Raw genomic sequence first — 18,787 nt, 5'->3', positions numbered from 1 at the left:
AAAGACATTTTAAATTACCTATATGTATTTAACGAACCCTAAAAATCCCCTAAAGAGGAGTGGTGTATTCAAAAATGAAATTCCAAACTGTTCAACACTCACTGAACCCTTCATTAAAGCAGAAGGGGGCTCAATAGTTAAGTGAATCTCTGGGTCTTTGCTATGCAACAAAGTGCAATAATTGTGAAGCAATGGGAAGATAGTTCTCTATAGAGAGTAAGTAAGAAACTCCAAACTGAAAGGGGACATTCACTGTGTATATTGCAAAGGAAAGGTTTTAATTAGTTGCTGAGAAGAATATTTCATTAAAGTTTTGTCGTGCTAAAATATAGATCAGAAGTGAAAACTTTACATGCGTTTTAAATGTTTTGTGATCTTTTGTTAAAAAAAAATGTGTTTCTAACTTGTTGGTAGTGAGAAGTCTTAGCTTTGAAGGGAGAATCTGTGAGCCACAGAGTGAAGTGGCATGCCTCTCGATATGCATTGTATGAATAAGGATTTTCTATATTAATTAAATAAAAATATACATCTATTCTTCCTGCACACCGGCCTGGTTCTTTGCTTCCCTATTGCATAAGCGGTTAGGGATTACAGTGGTGTCATATATATAAAGGGCAGAGTTAGTCAAGAATCTGATTCGAGTCCCAATTGGTATGATGCTCTTAATTGGAGCGGTTTAGCGGGAAAAACTCCCTGAATTATTTCTTGCCCCATAAATACAGTCTTCAGTATCACACTGGGAAAAGTTACTTGGGAATCATTTCATAAAAAGTCCCCCTTGTACAGTGTGTCAGGTTATCAATAGCTTGTTTCCAGTTCTTTGACTTGTAGGTCGGAATCTCAAACCTTCTTCAAAAAGAAGTCATCTGTACAATTGAAATCGCTCCATATATCAAGGCCAGCTCTGCAACCAGTGGTGACCCTGGTGGAACAAGTGGACAAGGGCTCCCTCTTGGAGCCTTTATCTTTTCTGTTGGACACCCCCCACACCCTGCTGCCCAATGGGCCAATAATGCAGCTGCAAGTTACCCCTTTAAAAACAGATACCTTGAAGAAAAAAAACAAGAAAAACAAACATGAGTTTGGTGAATTCTGCTCTCACGGCAGATGATGCCATACTTTGCTGTAACTAAGAAACAAAGTGATTATCCGCATGTGCTGCACAACCAGCATCTCCCTCCGTTGGCTACCAGTTCCTATGATATGGTCTGCAGCCCAAGCCAGCAGAGGACATAAAACATGGGATGCCTGAACAGGATTAGAGCACATTTAAACACAGGTTTCAAAATGTGTTTATTCATGAGTGTATGCCTTTTTAAAATCTTATGAAAAGTTGTGTAAGTTTTGATTTGTGTGTGAGTGAGATGTGTACATGTATCTGTGTGTGCATTCAGGTTACTATATGAAAGATTGTGTGTGTGAGCAATTATGGGTGTTCAAATATAGAATAGCATGCACGTTGTTTGCCGTGAAAAATAGGCCACAGGATACACCAACATTATGCACATGAAATACAGTGACAATGCTGACATATATTCTGAGCACATATTCATAAATGTGTAAAGCAGTCATAATGCTGAGATATTATCGGTGCAGCTTGATGAAAGTGAAATGTGTTGACATTGCTGGCATATATTGTGTCTGCAGTATCATGAAAGTGATTTACTGTAGGAATGACTACATTTATCGTGGGTGCAACATCATCAAAGTGATACAGAGTGGCAATGATGGTACATATTATGAGTAAAGCATGATAAAAGTGATCTACCCTGGCAATGCTGCTATATATTTTGAGTGCAGCACCATGAACATTTTGTAAACAAGTTCCTGTGTACTGTTGTTGACGAAGTATATATCTGATGTTTTCACATGTTACCTTAGAGAACAATTTGTAAACTGTATTGTTTTGTCTGCCATTTCCAAAAAATGATGCTGCAAAATGCCCTATTTCAGACCATTATATAAAACATTTGATCTGGTAAGAAACCTCCCGCCATGCTCCCTTACATATTACTTGGCTCCCTCACTACACTCAGTCTCCTGCCCTAACATGGGGAGATATGGTATGATATGATATATTATTTATATCGCGCTTGTACACACGTGTTTCAGAGCGCGACCAGGCAAAAGGAGGAGAAAAAGGAGAACAAAAACAACAATCTTTCGAGGCCCAGTGAAATTGAGAACGCATAAGTGCATGGAAAAGGGAAAAGGGGAAAAGTGCATGGAATGCTGAGAAGTGGAAAGTGCGGAACAGAGGAGAGAGAAGAAAAAATATTAAGTGGACTAGATAAATAAATAAAGGTGATGAACTGTGATAATGCAGCCAGCAAGTGGCAAGTGCTAGATTAGTCAGATAAGGTATATCTGATAAGTGCAGAAGAAAAGTGGGAGGAGGGACTGCATGTTTACAGATATAGCCCCCAGTGCAAGGGGTGGCCCAGAGGCAGTGCAGGATGGTGGCATGGTGAGCAGGTACCTGGGCCCGAAGGACAGAGGGTGGTTAGGTGCACGGTGCCGAGAGAGAAAACAGATCAGCAGGGGAGAAGAGGGGTAAAGACAGAAGCAAAGAGGAAGGACATGAGGTGCTTCCGGAATCGGAGTTGGTTCTCCTCAAGTTTCAAGGTGGCCGGGAGGCTGTTCCGAAGGGAGGCCCCAGCTGAAGACAGAGATCTACCACCAGCTTGTTTCTTTCAAAAACTAACCCTGAGGAAGTTAGAAGTAGAGGAGCGAAGGGCTTGAGAAGGGTGGTATTTACAGAGGGAAAGTTGAAGGTATTTTGGACCCAGCCCCAGAAAGCCTTGTGGACAATGCAGAGGGTTTTAAATGTAATCCTTGCATCCAATGGTAGCCAATGAAGGGATTTTAGATCTGGAGAGATACGATCCAAGGGCTTGAGACCAAGGACAAGTCGTGCAGTCCTGTTCTGGATTAGTTGTAAAGGGCAGAGAGTGGAGGCAGGTAGATTTAGAAAGAGGCTGTTACAGTAGTCCAACCTAGAGAGAACAAGAGCTTGGGAGACAGTCAGCTTCTGAGGGAAGGAGAGGAAAGGCAGAGTACCTCTAAGGAGGTGAAGTAAGAAGTTTGACTTTTTAGAGACGTCAGAGATGTGAGAGGTGGTGGAAAGTGTGGAGTCAAAGATGACCCAGAGCTTCTTAGCCCCACACGTAGGGGTAGGAGGAGTGCCAATGAAGGCCGGGCAGAGAGTGAGGGGAAAGGATGGTAAAAGTGTACCAATGAGGAGGTCTTATTGGCATTTCGGCAAAGATCGTTGGCAGCACACCAATTTTGAATGGTGATTAGGCAATCAGAAATGATGGAAGGAGATGAGGTGGCTGAAGAAAGCCTGACAATGAGTTGGGTGTCATCAGCATAGCACTGGAAGGTTGAACAGAAAGTAGAAATGCAGTAGGCGAGAGTTGCCAGGTATTTATTGAAAAGCCAGGGTGAGAGGTTAGACCCCTGGGGAACACCACAGGTAGAGAGGCAGATAGAAGATAGGAAGGATGCAAGTTGTACCTGGGAGGGTCGATCAGAAAGGAAAGAGGTCAGCCAGGCCAGAGCCTGATCAGTGATACCCAGGTTGTCACAGAGACGATTGAATAGGGTGGTAGGGTTGATAGTGTCGAAAGCAGAGGAGAGATCAAGTTGGATGAGGACGGAGGGAATGTTAGAGTCAAGGTTGGAGAGTAGGTCTTCACGGATGTTCATGAGAGCAGTTTCTGTGCTTCTGGCAGCTCTGAAACCAGATTGATCATGGACAGAGCCAACAGCATCGGAATGAAGGTTAACTTGAGAGATGGGCAGCTTTTCCGGGAGCTTACCCAAAAAGGGAGTAATGGAGATTGGGTGTTAGCTGGACAGAAGGGCGTTTTTGAGGAGAGGCTGCACAAGGGAGTGCTTATGAGGGGAGAGTTAAGATCCAGAGGCAAAGGAAAGGATGCAGAAATCGGCAAGGGCTGGAGTGAAGGTATCAATCTGATCCTTAATGGTTTTAGAGGAACAGGGATGGACCTGTTTTGATGAGGTTTTCATAGATCAGACTTGTCTAGTGAACTCATCAGGAGAGAAAGGAGGAAAGGAGGAGAAAGAGGGAGTGGGGTAGCTGAGGGATGGCCAGCAAACCGAGACAGAGAGGGGAGAGAAGTGGGGGGTGGATGAGAGGGTGGACAAGATGTCCTGGGTTTTAGAATTAAAATGAGAGGCAAGGACATTGCAAAGAGCCTGGGAGGTGAGAGGAGGGGTGGAGACTGCAGCAGGGTTGGTCAGTTCCTTGCAGATTTTAAAGAGTTCAGCCGAGTTGTTTGATGCCGCAAGATGCGGGCTTGAATGTGGCCTCTCTTCTTAGTGCGGACAGCAAGTCGGTATTGCCTTTAGAGCAGGCGGCAGGCCTGTTTGTCAGAAGATGAGAAAAAAAGCCCTACATTTCCTCTCAGCCACCCAACAGTTAGGATGGAGTGTAGCTAGGTTGGTGTCATACCAAGATTTGCACTTGGCTTTGGACTTCAAATGATTCCTCATGACAGGGGCAAGAGCATCAAGAGTAGCAAAAATAGAGGAGTAGAGTGAGGAGAGGGCTGTGTCAGGGTATGAGTCAGGCTGGATGGAGGAGGGGGGGAGAAGGTGGCATCAAAAGCCTCAACTGACACACACTACATAGGACGGATGTTCGAGAAGGTGGGTGGCAGTTTTGGGGTAGGCTGGGCTTGAGCAGAGGAGATGGAGAATTGAGAGGAGAGGAGGCAGTGATCAGTCCAGGAGAGAGGAGTGGTGAGGGGAGTAGAGAGGGGAGGCCAGAGGAGATCAAGACATCAAGTGTGTGACCGGCAGAGTGAGTTGGGCCAGAGGGGAGGATAGAGAGGGAGAGTGAGTTGCAGAGGTCACGAAAGAGTGCAGATGAGGAGCAGGGAGAATCAAGATGGATGTTGAGGTCACCAAGGAGGAGGAGTTGAGTGGCTGAGGCCAGGAGGGAGGAGGAGAGGTTGGCCAACTCAGAGAGAAAAGAGGTGATTTTACCAGGGGGTTGGTCGAGAGTAGCAACAGTAAGAGAGTTGCTAGGATAGAGAGAAAGCCTGCAGACAAGGCATACAAAAGAGGAGTAAGTCTGAGTGGGGATGATAGAGGCAGGAATCTACTCAGGGAAGATCAGGGCTTCACCCGACCAGGCCGGTTGGATCTGGGGGCAGAGAGAATCTTGTGGCCGTCAGGGAGAAGATTGTCAAAACGCGTGACAGAGCTGGCCGTGAACCAAGTCTCAGTAAAACCGAGGACATCAAGGTCAAGTTCTTCTAGGAGGTGGCAGATGTCAAAGAAGTGTTTGACAGCCGAGGAAGAGTTGGGAGTGGCAAGATGAAGAAGGTTACCAGCCTTAAAGAACTTCTGGGAAGGGTACAAATCAGAGGTACACCATGCATAGGTATATTGGGAGCTTGAGAGGGGGCAGAGGAGGAAGGAAAAGAGAGCAAGGTAGCAGAGGAAGGAGAGTAGGGGACAGCTGGAGATGAGAGGACGTTCATGAGGTGAGGGAACCGCTTGTCGAAGAGACGGTGACATTACGTAGACATTAATGATGACTCTGGAGGTATCAAAGGAATCCATGAGGACTTCCCAGTGGGTGCCACCATTAATGGGAGAGGAGGAGACAGGATAGAGCACAAAGATCATATGAGGGGTCCAGAGATCAGGCGAAGGAAGAAAAAAGAGGATCTCAGTGAGGGTTTGTCTGACAAAGGCACTGGAATAGGTTTTAGCGATGGGGAGACCTGGATTGGAAGACAGGATATCCTTTTTAAATTTATTCTAGCCAGTCTTAGTGAGAAGGGAAGGATAGTTTATAGAGAAGCAGTTGGAGTAGAAAGGAAGTACAGATAACACCATGAGCAAGTAGAGGGAGGAGGCAGTAGGAGAAATATGCAAGAAAAGCGGTATGGCACAGTCACTGGGCTTGCAGGTTACAATTGGGGGCCAAAGTAAAGTGAAAAACACACCCAAATTTGAAATTACAAAAATACATCCACATTTTAATTACCAAACACACCCAAATTCGACTTTCAAAAATACACCCAATTTGACTTTCAAAAAGACACCCAAATTTGAAATTACAAAAAACACCTACATTTGATATTCAAAAACACATCTAAATGTGACTTTCAAAAACACACCTACATTTGAACTGACAAAAAGACACCCACATTTGAATCACAAAAACACACCCAAATATGAAATTACAAAAAGACACCTAAATTTGACTTTCCAAAACGTACCCAAATTTGAAATTACAAAAGACACACACATTTGAATTACAAAAACACACCCAAATTTGAAATTACAAAATTATTTGACTTTCAAAAACACACATAAATTATTTGAAATTACAAGACACCTAAATTTGACTTTCAAAAACACACCCAAATTTGAATTACAAAAACACACCCAAATTTGAATTACAAAGGTAATACTAAGGCAACAAAGGTACAATAAATGAGGTAAGGGTTAGAGGCAAGTGTTGATACGAGGGCATTAGAGGGGATATAGGGAGACACGCAGAGGGCAGAGTGAAGTACCATGAAGGGAAAATAAGGAGGCTAGGCAGAAGGAGGGAACTAACCCAAGGAGATGGAAATAAGAGGGTCTTGATAGTCTAATTTCATGGCTCAGTGAGCAGGCAACCCCAAGAAGGGTCGGGATGTGGTAGTAGCTTCATGAAGCATCCCGGTAGCGACAGGGAAGCAGACAGGGGCCTTAGAAATGGGACCTTGAGCAACGGGCTAGCTCCCGCCTCTGTGAGTTGCATCATAACTTAGCTATTTCACTCCCAAACCTTGAAATTAAGAAGGACTCTGAAAAAAGTAATAATAACGATGGTTATGATTGCAATACTAAACATGTCTACTGGACCTATATGTATATACTCTTATTTAGTCACATTTGGCAATGTATAATCTCTCAATGTTATGGTTGGTCTAACTCTTACCAATGGCTGAGGTGTATTGTTGGATGTGTGGTCTGGTAGAGCTTTAAGAGTACCATCTAGGCTCTCAGCTGTCTCTGTATATCAAATTCTAGACGGCTGAACAGAGGTCAAACTGAATGTGAGCCTCCATTTCCTAGAGTCAAAGGAAGCTCAACTGACTTCACTGTAATGCTTACGTAACCTTCAAAGTCCACTTCCTCACCCACAAATGCATTCATGTGAAAGTCGAAGAAAATATATATAATACATAGCAAATCATAAAGGCTCCACTTTGTTTAGACAACAGTGCTGCAATCAGCCAATAAAGCCTTCTTTACAGCCCTGAATTTCTTGTCTATAGATGTGAACTATGATTAGCATACACTCTTTCTAAGAATGTCAAACATTGCTAAATGATTGTGCCACTCGTCCTTACAGTTAGAATATTCCTAGAGATGATTCAATTTGTAAGGACAGGCTATCCATCAATCCATGTAAACACTACAAAACAGCATAGGTGTTCCAATGTGATCTGCACTGGTTGTTCCGCATTGTGCGAGTGTGTAACAATCATATGCAACTATTGGGATGCTAAATGCATCACAAGTGTTATAATGCTCACAAAGGGCATAGTTAATGTTTTTATCAAACCGACATGCTGGTATGAAAAGGTAACCTTGGACAAAAAGACAATAATGAACACACAAAGCTAATTTTATTATGTCTTATTTGTGGGATGTATTTACCCATGCATCCGAGCCCTACCTCAAAACTGTGCAGTACTGACATGGAAAACATCATGATGGCCAGAGCTTCCCAGAAAATGCACAGGGAAATGCATGAAGAATAGGCTGCCACTCATTTTTGCCGATGTTATGGGCACAGAAGGACACTGCCTAAAACCACCATTGGACTACCCGCACAGTAGTCTGAAACCATTGGGAATGGCAATGCTGATTGCCAAATGCAACCTAGAATTGTGGGGAATTCATTCTTCAATCCCAAAAATGGGTGCAGTACCAGTACTCACCACTATCCAAAAGCCGGCGTTTTAAAACCACCCTGTGTTTCTCTGAAGGCAAGCCAAAGTGTCTATTTTAAACATTGCAACATGTGCAAAATATTCACTGAACACCAGCAGACATTTGGCAGAATGAGGTTTTGTGTGCTTACAAAATCTGGGAAATGAAGAGCCCAAAACAGTGCTTATAACAAAACTGCTATGGAGTCAGCAGTTTAAGTTGCACTGGATTTAAAGACACTAAAATCGAAAATGTTTAGATGAAATGAGTGACCTATGTTTGGTGTCACATGCCTTTGTAACTGTTGAAATGTCATAGTTTTGCACTTAGAATCAGCATTCTAGCTGCATATGTAAAAATGTTTAGTTTTATTTGAATGCAGGAACTGGGGAACAAAAAGTGACATTTTATCTGAAACTGGCTTAAAGAGATTCCAATTCTGCCTGGCAACTACCCCCATCAGGAGTGAAACTTGAGTCACAGCTGTGTTCCCAGGCCTAGCTGCCCTTTTGCTGCTCACACTAAGGATATGCCATCTATCTGATAATTGAATTACCTGTGCTCTGCAGGAGAGTGAACAATGCAACTCCCTTCACCCAGGCAGAGGGTTTATTGAGAGGATCATAAATGGCTTCCTCTTGAACAATGAGCCTCTCCTGACTCAGGCAAAGGTTTTATTACAGCAGTCGTAAAATGTAGCTTCCTCTTGGCAGAAGCTGGGAGGAGCACTGCCTGTGAGAGCAAGCTGGCTTGGCAGAACTGGATAAACCAGTATTTCTACCTTGTGCTGAGAGGAAACCACACCCCTTTGGAGCCAGAACATAACTTTAAAAAGATGAATAACTCATAGAGCGGACATGTGAAAATTTTATAAATGATACCATAATTCTTGTGATTTTCTGCCCACATTTTAAGAGGTTTTTTGACCCGGTGGCATGTTCAGGGGGGTGTCAGCGGAGAAGTGGATATAACTCTAAATGTATGCAAAACTTCATCAGTTAATGTCCATACTCCCTGCACACATGTATGTAAAGTTGGGTCAATGTCAGAAAGTGAAAAATCAGTTAAAAAGTCAATTATGTGCCATTTCTGAATGCAAGCTCTTAGAAACAGCAGATTTGGACAGAGACATGGCTAAATTCAGCCACACCATGTATATGTAATTTCAAGCAACTGTGTAACTGTGAAATATGTCTTTTATTATCAAATATAGAATGTGTGCAATCTGACAGAGGAGTGTCCTATCTGCAAGCCATAAAATGACATCCCTCTGACTCACAGTTCATTCCCCAATCAAATGATAAATGGAAGTTTGACCAATTAGAAGCTGAGAGAGAGGTAGGGTCAGTGATGCTAGAACACACCCACATTCTAAACACATAAAAGCAGACAGACAGGACAGATAGGGACCTTCAATTCCATCTGCCGCTGGAAGCTCTGCCGGAAAAATCCATACTTACCTCCATCAACCTCCAGAAAGCCAAACTAGAGACTTCAATCTATCCAGAACTAAGAGACCAGACCAGAGAGAGAAAGCAGTGCTGTACCCAGAGAGACCCAGACCAGCAGAGAGAGCTGACCCAGATCACTGTGAAGTGCAGAGGCCAGACCAGACCAGACCAGAGTCCAGTTTAAACCCTGACCAGATCCGTGACGAGGCCCATTTAATTCAAGAATATAGTGTGAGTACCCAGCAGAACTGTGTACAACCAATCTCTTAGTTTAAATTCATCTAATTCAATCTATTTAACCTAAGTAGAACTGCCTCCTAGCTGTCACCTGTCATTTGTCATTTGCATAGCTGTCACTTGTCATTTTCTAGTTGCAAGCTGCACTTGTCTTTTTGAACTTTAAAATTTCAAATCTGAAAAACAACCTTTATTTAATCGCTCATATCTCCGCAACCGTTTGTGCTAGAGACTTGCAGTAACTTTCATTTGGAAGATGAGATCCTAGGCTTTCCTAGGACCCCAAAACGATAGAGATAGCCCTTGTGGTTCCTCTGTAATAGCGCTCGGCGCATCCGCGAATTTTGCCACGATTTGCAAATTTCTTCATGTTTAAAAACTGCTGCTGCTTGCCTTCCATTTGCCAGAAATTCGTTTAACCTGCTAACTATCCCTGCATCATTGCTAGTGTGAGCCTGGACTAATATTAACTAGATACCACTCACCCTGAACCTCTGAAAGGGAATTAAAAGCATTTCCAGCATATTTCTCATCCATTGCTAGCACATATCAAAGCATTTTTCCTGTGTTTTCAAAACTCCTATCCGTTTTCTGTAGTGTAAGCTTGCTGGGGTGAACTGATTTACATTGATTGCATTTCTGAGAACTGTGTGTTTTCCTTCCATTTCCTTGCCTTGCATCAAGGGGGGAGGGGATTGCCAGAGAAAAGTGATTACATTGTTTGGTTGAAATCATATTGAGTATTTTCTGTACTGCATTCGTTGAATATTGCATCCACCTGAGCTTACATAAAGCATCCTCTACCACATTATACTTTTGTTCCTATTTACCAGTGTGCTACCTTATCCATTTCATGTCAACTCATTAGTGATTATAAGAAGTGTGCTAGCGCCAGATTCTCCGTTGTTGATCTTTATCATATCAGATTAAGTGTGCTATTCAATTATTAATTTATTATAAAGTGTGATATATATATTTTAAATTATCAAATAAACCTTTTAAACTTGCAAAACAGAACTACTTCTTGGCTCAGTGGGGTCAGGGGGATTCCAAGAGAGGGGTGTTATATAGGGGTAGTCATCCAGAACGCATGAACTGGACATAAAGATATATCAATAAGGGTTTTCATTCAGTATTATAGACTAGGCGTTGACTTAGCTGTAGTGTTGAATTGAATCCTCTTACAAATTGGGGGCTCGAGCCGGATGTTTGGGTTAGAATACCACTTGTGCAGCTTAATACAGTGTGCTAACTGACGGGATACATACATCCAGTCGGATCACCACGCTGCATTACGCTGTAAAGCACTCCTCAAAAGGGACACTCCAAGAAAAGTTCTGTTCTGCAAAAATAAAATACAAACTTCTGTAAGTCAGGACAGAGACCAATCTCTAGAATGACGACCTTAGTAGACATGAAAATAGCCAGAGAGCACCTCTTGCATAAGCTATTTGTGAGAGGTGAATGGGCTGAGCAGGGCCAGGATGCCTGGTTGCAGGCCATCACGCGACAGGTCACTGAAACAGGGTCAGACTTATGGAGAGATCAGGGTCCATTACATGTGGCCCTGAGTGAACTATATATGGCTCCTAAAGCCAAAGAGGAACACAATAAGATTGCCAGGATAGCAGCATACCTGTACCTATATATGGGAGACATGCAGGATAGATGTGCTGAAAGCCAAAATCTGGCAAATAGGCAACAGGTGGTGTTAGAGAAGGCCCAATCTGACCTGGTCTCTTCTGAGCAGAGGCTGCAGAGGAGCCAGGAGTCAGAAGATGATAGTAGGCAGCACATCATTAAAATAAAGAAGGATATGGATGTGCTGCAACAGGAAAAGGTAGAACAGGATACTAGATTTCTGGCCCTGCAGAAGGAGCACCAAGACAGTTTGGACTCCTTACTGCAGAGCCAGAAAAAGCTGGAGCAACAATTAGACTTTAACAGGGCATGCACGGAGCAGGTAGCCACCCTGCAAAGTCATCTAGATAGAGTGAAGGTAGAGAGCAACAAGCTGATCTTGAAAGACCTGGATACCCAGGCAGAGTTTGATGAAGAACGCCAGAAAGCTGGTGCCTTTCAAAGGCAGAGGGACGAACTGGCGGCACAAATGCAGGCTCTTAGTCAGGAAAGAGACGCCTTAGGCCAGGAAGTCTGCCATTTAAAAAGGAAAATGGAAGAAAATCACCTGGCCCACCAGGGACTGGGTGACCTCCAAAAAGAACACCAGAACTTGCTAGAGCACACCAGGAGGGTGGAGGATGCTCTAGCAAGAAAGGAGCAGGCCAATAGGGACACAGCTCAGGAGGTAACCCTCCTGCAGCAAAGACTGGCCCAGTTCTCCAGGACCAACCAGGAAGTACAGAGGGAAAATGAGGCTCTCTGCCAGCACAATGAGAGGCTCCAGCAACAGGTAGCGATGCAGGAGAAACTGATAGAGTCGAGTAAGGCCTTAACAGAGGAACTGAAAGCACAAATGCAGGCTCTTGCATTGCAACAGGGAGCAGGGGCGGATAGAGATGAGGTCCGCTGGGAAAGAGAGACTCCTGACCATAACCGCAGGAGCCCTAACACCAGGGGCCTTCATCTCCCCCAGTCCCTGGACTCTACCACCCCCATGTCCCCTGGCGCACATGAGCACAGGGCTGCAGGGATGGCAGATTACTATCCAGCTAAGAGTATGGGGCTCATAGGCCAGTACCACTCAGGAATGGAGGGGTGGGCATCTGGGTATGGGCACCCAAGTACAGTACAGTTCAGTGGGGAACCCCAGGAGAGTAGGCCCATTAAGGGCATCCTGAAAACCTCTGCCCAGTTAGGTCAGTGGAGGGGGTACCCATCAAATCCTGGCAGCAAGGAGGAATCTGAAGACTCCTCTGAACTGCGCAGGACACAGGAGACCAGGTCCCCACATTCTGCCAGCCATTCCCAGGCTCGCAGAATCCGGGAAAACCTGGAAGATCAGACGGGAACCTCTGGGAGCAATGCCTCTGAGTCCGAGGATGAATGGACAAGGGTTACCCGAACCAAAAAGGCCAATAAGGCAAAAAGGGCCTTGCTTAAGGACCCCTTAAAGCAGATTAAGGCGATCAGGAGCGTCATCACGCCTTACCATAAGAACGCTAAGTATTCTGTTTGGGAGCACTTAGAGTTGTTTGAACAAATGATGGAGACATTCCATTTGAAGGACAGCCAAAGCTGTATTCAATATGTAAAGTGGACCTTCTCCCCGGAATACTCCAGTTTCTTTGCGGGGCTGGAGGACCAAAATCATTTAAGATGGTCCACCTATAAGGCGGCCATCTTGAAACATTTTTCTGTTCACAGAAATCCTCAAGAGGCTCGCAAGGCAGCCTATAATTTGCAATGTGGGGAGGATCAGGCCCCACAAGAATTTGTGCAGGAGTTAAAGCGTGCTTTTGCACAGACCACAAGAAGGATGCGCACGGATAGCAGGGAATTTATTAATACGTTTTTCCATGCCTTGCCCAAATATATCATGACCCAGCTCGTGAGGGATTTTCACGAGAAAAGATCTTTAGACTGGGTCATTGAACAGGCTACCCGGATCTATGAGGTGCAGAAACCGGTAGATAGCAAAAGTAATGCCCAGAAAAACCCCAAAGTCAACAGCACCCCTGCTGCTGCCAAGGTGGCAGAGGTAAAGGTCACCCCCGTTTTGGATTTGGAGATGGGGGGGGCCTAAAAACCTACCTGCACCTAATAATGCTAGGCCCAGAAGGTCCTCGGGCCAGTCACAGACAGGGAGCCAGGGAGGCAGCCCCACAAATGGGGTCCCTCGCTCTCCTGATTATGTAAGTCCCCGTTACAAGGGAACTCGACCCATCCTAGGTTATGTGTGGACTCCTCCAGCCCAAGGGGGGGGATCCAGCCAAGCACCTAACCCAGGGAACTTCCCTCCAAACTTCCCACAGGAGGGCAGAAATTTACCAAACCCTGGGCAGAACTTTTTCCCCAGATATCCACCCGACTTTCAGCCCCAAAACCATCCATCCTTCTTTCCCCAATTCCCTGAGCCCAGACCACTGAATCCGGGAGAGGGGAGGCCAAGGGTGGAGGGGTACCCAAATCTTCCCAACCAGGGGTACTACCAAAGAAGGGACAGCTACCCTTCCCGGGATCAGCCCAGGGGAGAAAACAGGGCCCCGTATCAGCCTGAGCGGGTTTCCCAGTTAGAGCGCCAGGTTCAAAACATGGCGCGGGATCTGGGTCACATACTGAGGGCTCAGCAGAACCCTCAGATGGGCGTGCCGGCGCAGAACGCACCCAACTCTGGACCTGGTGCTCCAGAACAATGACGGGGGCAGCACCCCGATAACTCACCGGTTCCCAGGGAGGAGGCACAAAGGGAAGGGGGGTGTAAAGCCTTGGAGGAAGCTTCCTTCCTCACTTGTAAACAGCCCCTGGAAACCCAGGAACCGGAAACGAAATCTCTTGCCCCTGAAAGTCTGCCTCCTAAGGAGCAGAGGGGGGGTAGGAGAAACAAAAGACCCAAACAGACTCAGTTTGAGAAGGAGGTACAGATCTTCCAATTTGAGGGAGAGGGATCCTCAGAGGATCCTGGGAAAAGGATCTTCTCCTTCAGAGAGGGGGGAACTCCTCCCAAAGAAAAATGGGTCCCTAGGAATGCAAATCCAGACTGGGGAGATGTGGAGACTGAGCTACCGCCGCCCACCATCTCATCCCAGAACCAACATCAAGAAAATCCCCTGGTTCGAACCCATCCTGGTGACTGCCTCCAAAAAGGGGGGGGCAGCCCAGAACCGGAACCAGGGGAACCCACAATGGCTCTGATCTCCAGTTGCCAACTTTTTCTTTCAGATTCCCAAGACTCTCCACAGAATTCTGCCCAAATCTCTTCGCTAGCAATGTCCAAAACCAGAAAGGTAGCCCACCAGTTGTCCAAAAATGTGCATTATCTGTGCCCCCTTGAGGAGATGGAGGGAAGATATTATGCCCCGGTACAAGTACAGGGGCAGGGTACAATCTCGGCACTGGTGGACACGGGATCTCAAGCTACCCTTCTGTCCAGAAGGGCCTTTGACGAACTGAATGCAGGAAGGGGAGAGAATTACCAAATTCCTCTCACCTCTCTTCCTGGACAACTACAGAACTTTGACGGGAAGGAAATTCCCGTCGAGGGGACGGCAGATTTGGACATTAAAATTGGGCGACATAAGTTGAAACACCCGGTCATAGTTGTGACCCCAGAGGGCACCCCTTGTTTACTAGGGAATGACCTCCTGAGAAGGTTGTCACCCCTAATAGATTGCGTAAACAAGGTCCTCTGGACCCAGAATAGCCGACCGATAAAATTAAAACAGAGTGTCAACCATGTTAGTTTAAACGGCACATGCCACATGGTTGAACAAAAATCTGACCAAGTAGAATTTCACCTCCAGAACAACCAAATTCCAGACGTGACAGTCATAGCAGTAGGACAACAGACTGGTGATGGGGGGTCCTCTCTATTTCTGAAAATCAACCTTCCTTCCAGTCTAAAGTGGTATTCCACGCTGGAAGGAAACACTCTGAAATTCTATACCAATCCACAATCTGAAACTCCCACTCCTATAGTCCAGAAAGATGTGAAATCAGCTCAGAGCCTGGCTGATATTCAGCAAATTGGAGAGCAGTTGTTCATCCCTGTTCAGTTAAATGATGGGAGGACTCTGTTCTCGCTCGAGTGTGTGTGAACAACGGTAAGAGCTTCATCAGCGAAGCCATGTTCCGCCAACTCCCAAAAGATCCAGCCATTCCCACCTTCAAACTGATAGACAAGTGGGAAATGGACCTGGAAGCACCTACTTCAAAACATCTCCTGCCAAGCAGGTGTATGCTCAAAATCTCCATTGGCAACAAGAGCATAGTCCATAATTGTTGGGTCGTGCGAGACGTCACTGCCGCCTTTTACTTAGGCAGTGACATTCTCAATCGCTTTGCCATTAGTTTGGACCTAATAAACTTCAAAGCTTGGTCCCGATTAGCGGATAATCCCATGGGCTTTGATGATCCAGAAAAAGCATTTAGGTCAGCTCAATTGCTACCTTATGCAGTTGAAATTCAGGTTAAAGAGGAAGTCACCATCCCAGAAAGGACCCGACAATTCTCCCTGGAAGTGAAAGTTAAAAGGGGACAAGAGTTGAAAAACCCTGATGCTTACATACATCTAAACGCTTCTCTCCAACAGCAAGGGTTGGGGGTAAACCCAACTCCATTAGTCAACATAGAACATGACACCATTCTAATAGAGGTGGATAACAGCGACTTAAAGAGTATTACTCTAGCCGCAGGCACCATTATTGGAATGGCGGTTGATGACCGACATTTTTCCATCGACTTATTAAATGAACTGTTAGGACCAATCCCCAAGGACTGTTTTGACAGTGACAGTGAGGACAATACAACACCAGACAGGATTTTCACCCGGCATGGGGGGAACTTCCTGGTGTACACTTCCTGCCCCTATGGTAAGGAAGATGTGACGTGTGACTTCAGGAGGGATGAGGTGATTTTCCAGGTACATGAGGGCTGCCTTTCCCACCTGAAGCCTCCAGTCCAAATCAGCACTCTGACCAGGGACTTCTCCACCCAGCTGGAAGAGGCCGCTGAAATAGCCAAACCAGAAGTCTTTCCAGGCTTCAGGCAGATGGTGGAAGAGAGAGTCAACCTAGCTGATGCCTGTGTGACTCTGGAACAAAAGCAAAAGTTGAAACAAGTTTTCTTGGATTTCCAAGATCTCTTTGCGGTAGACTCATATGACTGTGGTCGCACTGACATCCACACAACAACAATCCCCACGGACCCTGGCATGACTCCTGTGTTTGTGAAGCAATATCGCTTGCCTCTCGCATCAATGGAGTCCCTTACTGAAATAATTAAGAACCTTGAGTCCCGGGGAATAATCGGTCCAGTCCACAGCACCTTCAATAATCCGGTGCTGGGAATATTGAAGCCAAACGGCCAGTGGAGACTCTGTGCCGACCTCAGGGAGCTCAACAAACGGGTCCATACTTCCCGATGGCCTCTGCCCTACATTGACCAAGGGCTGGCCCAGATCCAGGGGTCACAGGTATTCACTGCAATAGACCTGACCAATGGGTACTGGACCGTGCCTGTCAGTAGGGAGGACCAATACAAACTGGCTTTCACCTTTGGGGGCCAGCAGTACACATGGACCCGGACTCCCTTCGGATACCTCAACTCCGGCAATGAATTCAACATTTTTCTACACAAGGCCATGCCCGACTTGGGTGCAAGGGGTAACCTGGCTTATGTAGATGATGTCCTCATCAAAAGTTCATCTGTGGAGGAACACATAGCGGAGATCCGTTATGTTCTGACGCAGTTGAGGGCCGCCGGAGCAAATCTTTCCTTTCAGAAAGCACAGTGGTGTAGAACCCGTGTTAATTTCTTGGGGCATGAGATTACTCCTCAGGGTCTCTGTCCCCAGGAAAAGAAAGTGGAAGCACTTCAGAAACTGAAAGACCCCACAACTCTGCGGGAACTAAGGAGCCTCCTTGGACTGACCAATTACAGCAGAAAGTTCATTGAGGGCTACGCAGAGATCACCAGACCCCTGATTCATCTCCTGAAGGGGGGGGGTCAAGTGGGAATGGGGTCCAGAACAAGCCGAGGCGGTAAAACAACTCAAAAGAAGCCTCTCACAAGCGCCTTGCCTAGCTTACCCTGTCAGAAACAAGGAGTTCTTCCTGGAGACAGGGTTCTCTAATACGTGCTTGACGGCAGTATTATACCAAAAGCATGACAAGGTCAATAAAGTAATCTCCTATGCGAGCAAAACTTTATCCTCTGTGGAGGAAAAATTCAACGATTGTGAGAAGGCACTCCTGGCAACGGTGTGGGCATTGAAGAATTACCGCCCGTTTATCCAGGGGGAACACATCATAGTGGAGACTCCACACCAGCCTCTGCAATATCTCCAAAGTGACAGAATCCGGGCCGGAAATGTGAGTAATTCCCGAATTACCTCCAGGATTCTGTCAATGCAAGGCTTTCCTGTGGAGGTCCGATATGGCCAAAACAAGAAGAGTCCCCTCGCGCAAGGTCTGGCTGACCTGCATGATTGTGCCAGAGAAAACTGTCTCGAGGACGAAAGTCTCAAAATCAAGGACAACATGGAGGCATACCTTAATTCCCCACACAAAGTCTTTGAAGAAGACAAGTGTTAGGGAATGCCCACTGTCTATGTGGATGGATGCTCTTACCATGTTGACAACAACGGGGAGAAATAACTGGTGGCCGGCATAGGGAATGCATGGGTGAATGAGTCCCCAGAACCCTTCACTGGATACAAAATTGGTCCCCGAAGTAGTCAGGTGGCAGAATTGATGGCTGTGCATCAGGCCATCCTCACTGCTGTCCAGCATCAACTCCACAAACTGGTCATAATCACAGATTCGGATTATGTACGGAACGGGTTCGTGGAGCACCTGGTTAATTGGAAAACCAGAGGCATGTTATGTGCTAACAACAAACCCTTGAAACATGGGAAGTTGATCCAAAACATTGATGATCTGGTCACCTCGAATGAGATGACCATCTATTGGAAAAAGATCAAGGGTCATTCCAAAGTAGAGGGACCAGACAAAACTGGAAATGACTTAGCTGATCAGCTGGCCAAAACCGGGGCCATCCAAGGGGATCTAATTGAGATTGAGTCCCTGTTGGGGGAAATCCAGGTCACTGCCATCACTAGGTCCCAGACAAATGCTCACAACGACCTTTCAATTGTACAATGGAGCAAGGAGACCCCTGATGCTGATTTGATTACCGCTCAGAAGGGGGATCCAATAATTGGTAAATTTTACCTGCACCTTGAGGACCCTGAGAACTTTCCCCTGACGGATACCGATTACACTGGGAAAGAGGACCTAAGAGTGTTGATGAAATGTCCAAAAATGTTCAGAATCCAAGACGGGTTGCTGGTAAGGAAATCCAAAGCTGGCCACGATCAGTGGGTGGTTCCTACCTCATTCCAAAGCCTGATGTTAAGTCACGCCCATGATGCGGCCACCGCCGGTCATAGGGGGTATCACACAACATTGGAAATCTTAAGAGAGGTTGCATACTGGCCACACATG

General features: G+C 45.8%; 1 protein-coding gene across 1 annotated transcript in view; it reads right to left on the bottom strand.

Moving 5' to 3' along the window:
• BRINP1 (BMP/retinoic acid inducible neural specific 1) overlaps positions 1–18,787 on the bottom strand; it is a 619,275-nt gene that overhangs the window by 14,450 nt on the left and 586,038 nt on the right. The window lies entirely within an intron of this gene.

Source organism: Ambystoma mexicanum, chromosome 8 (assembly GCF_040938575.1).
Source record: "Ambystoma mexicanum isolate Mex_15411 chromosome 8, UKY_AmexF1_1, whole genome shotgun sequence".
Taxonomy (NCBI): domain Eukaryota; kingdom Metazoa; phylum Chordata; class Amphibia; order Caudata; family Ambystomatidae; genus Ambystoma; species Ambystoma mexicanum.
Note: the sequence above shows the minus strand (reverse complement) of the source record. Positions and strands in the feature narration are given on the sequence as shown.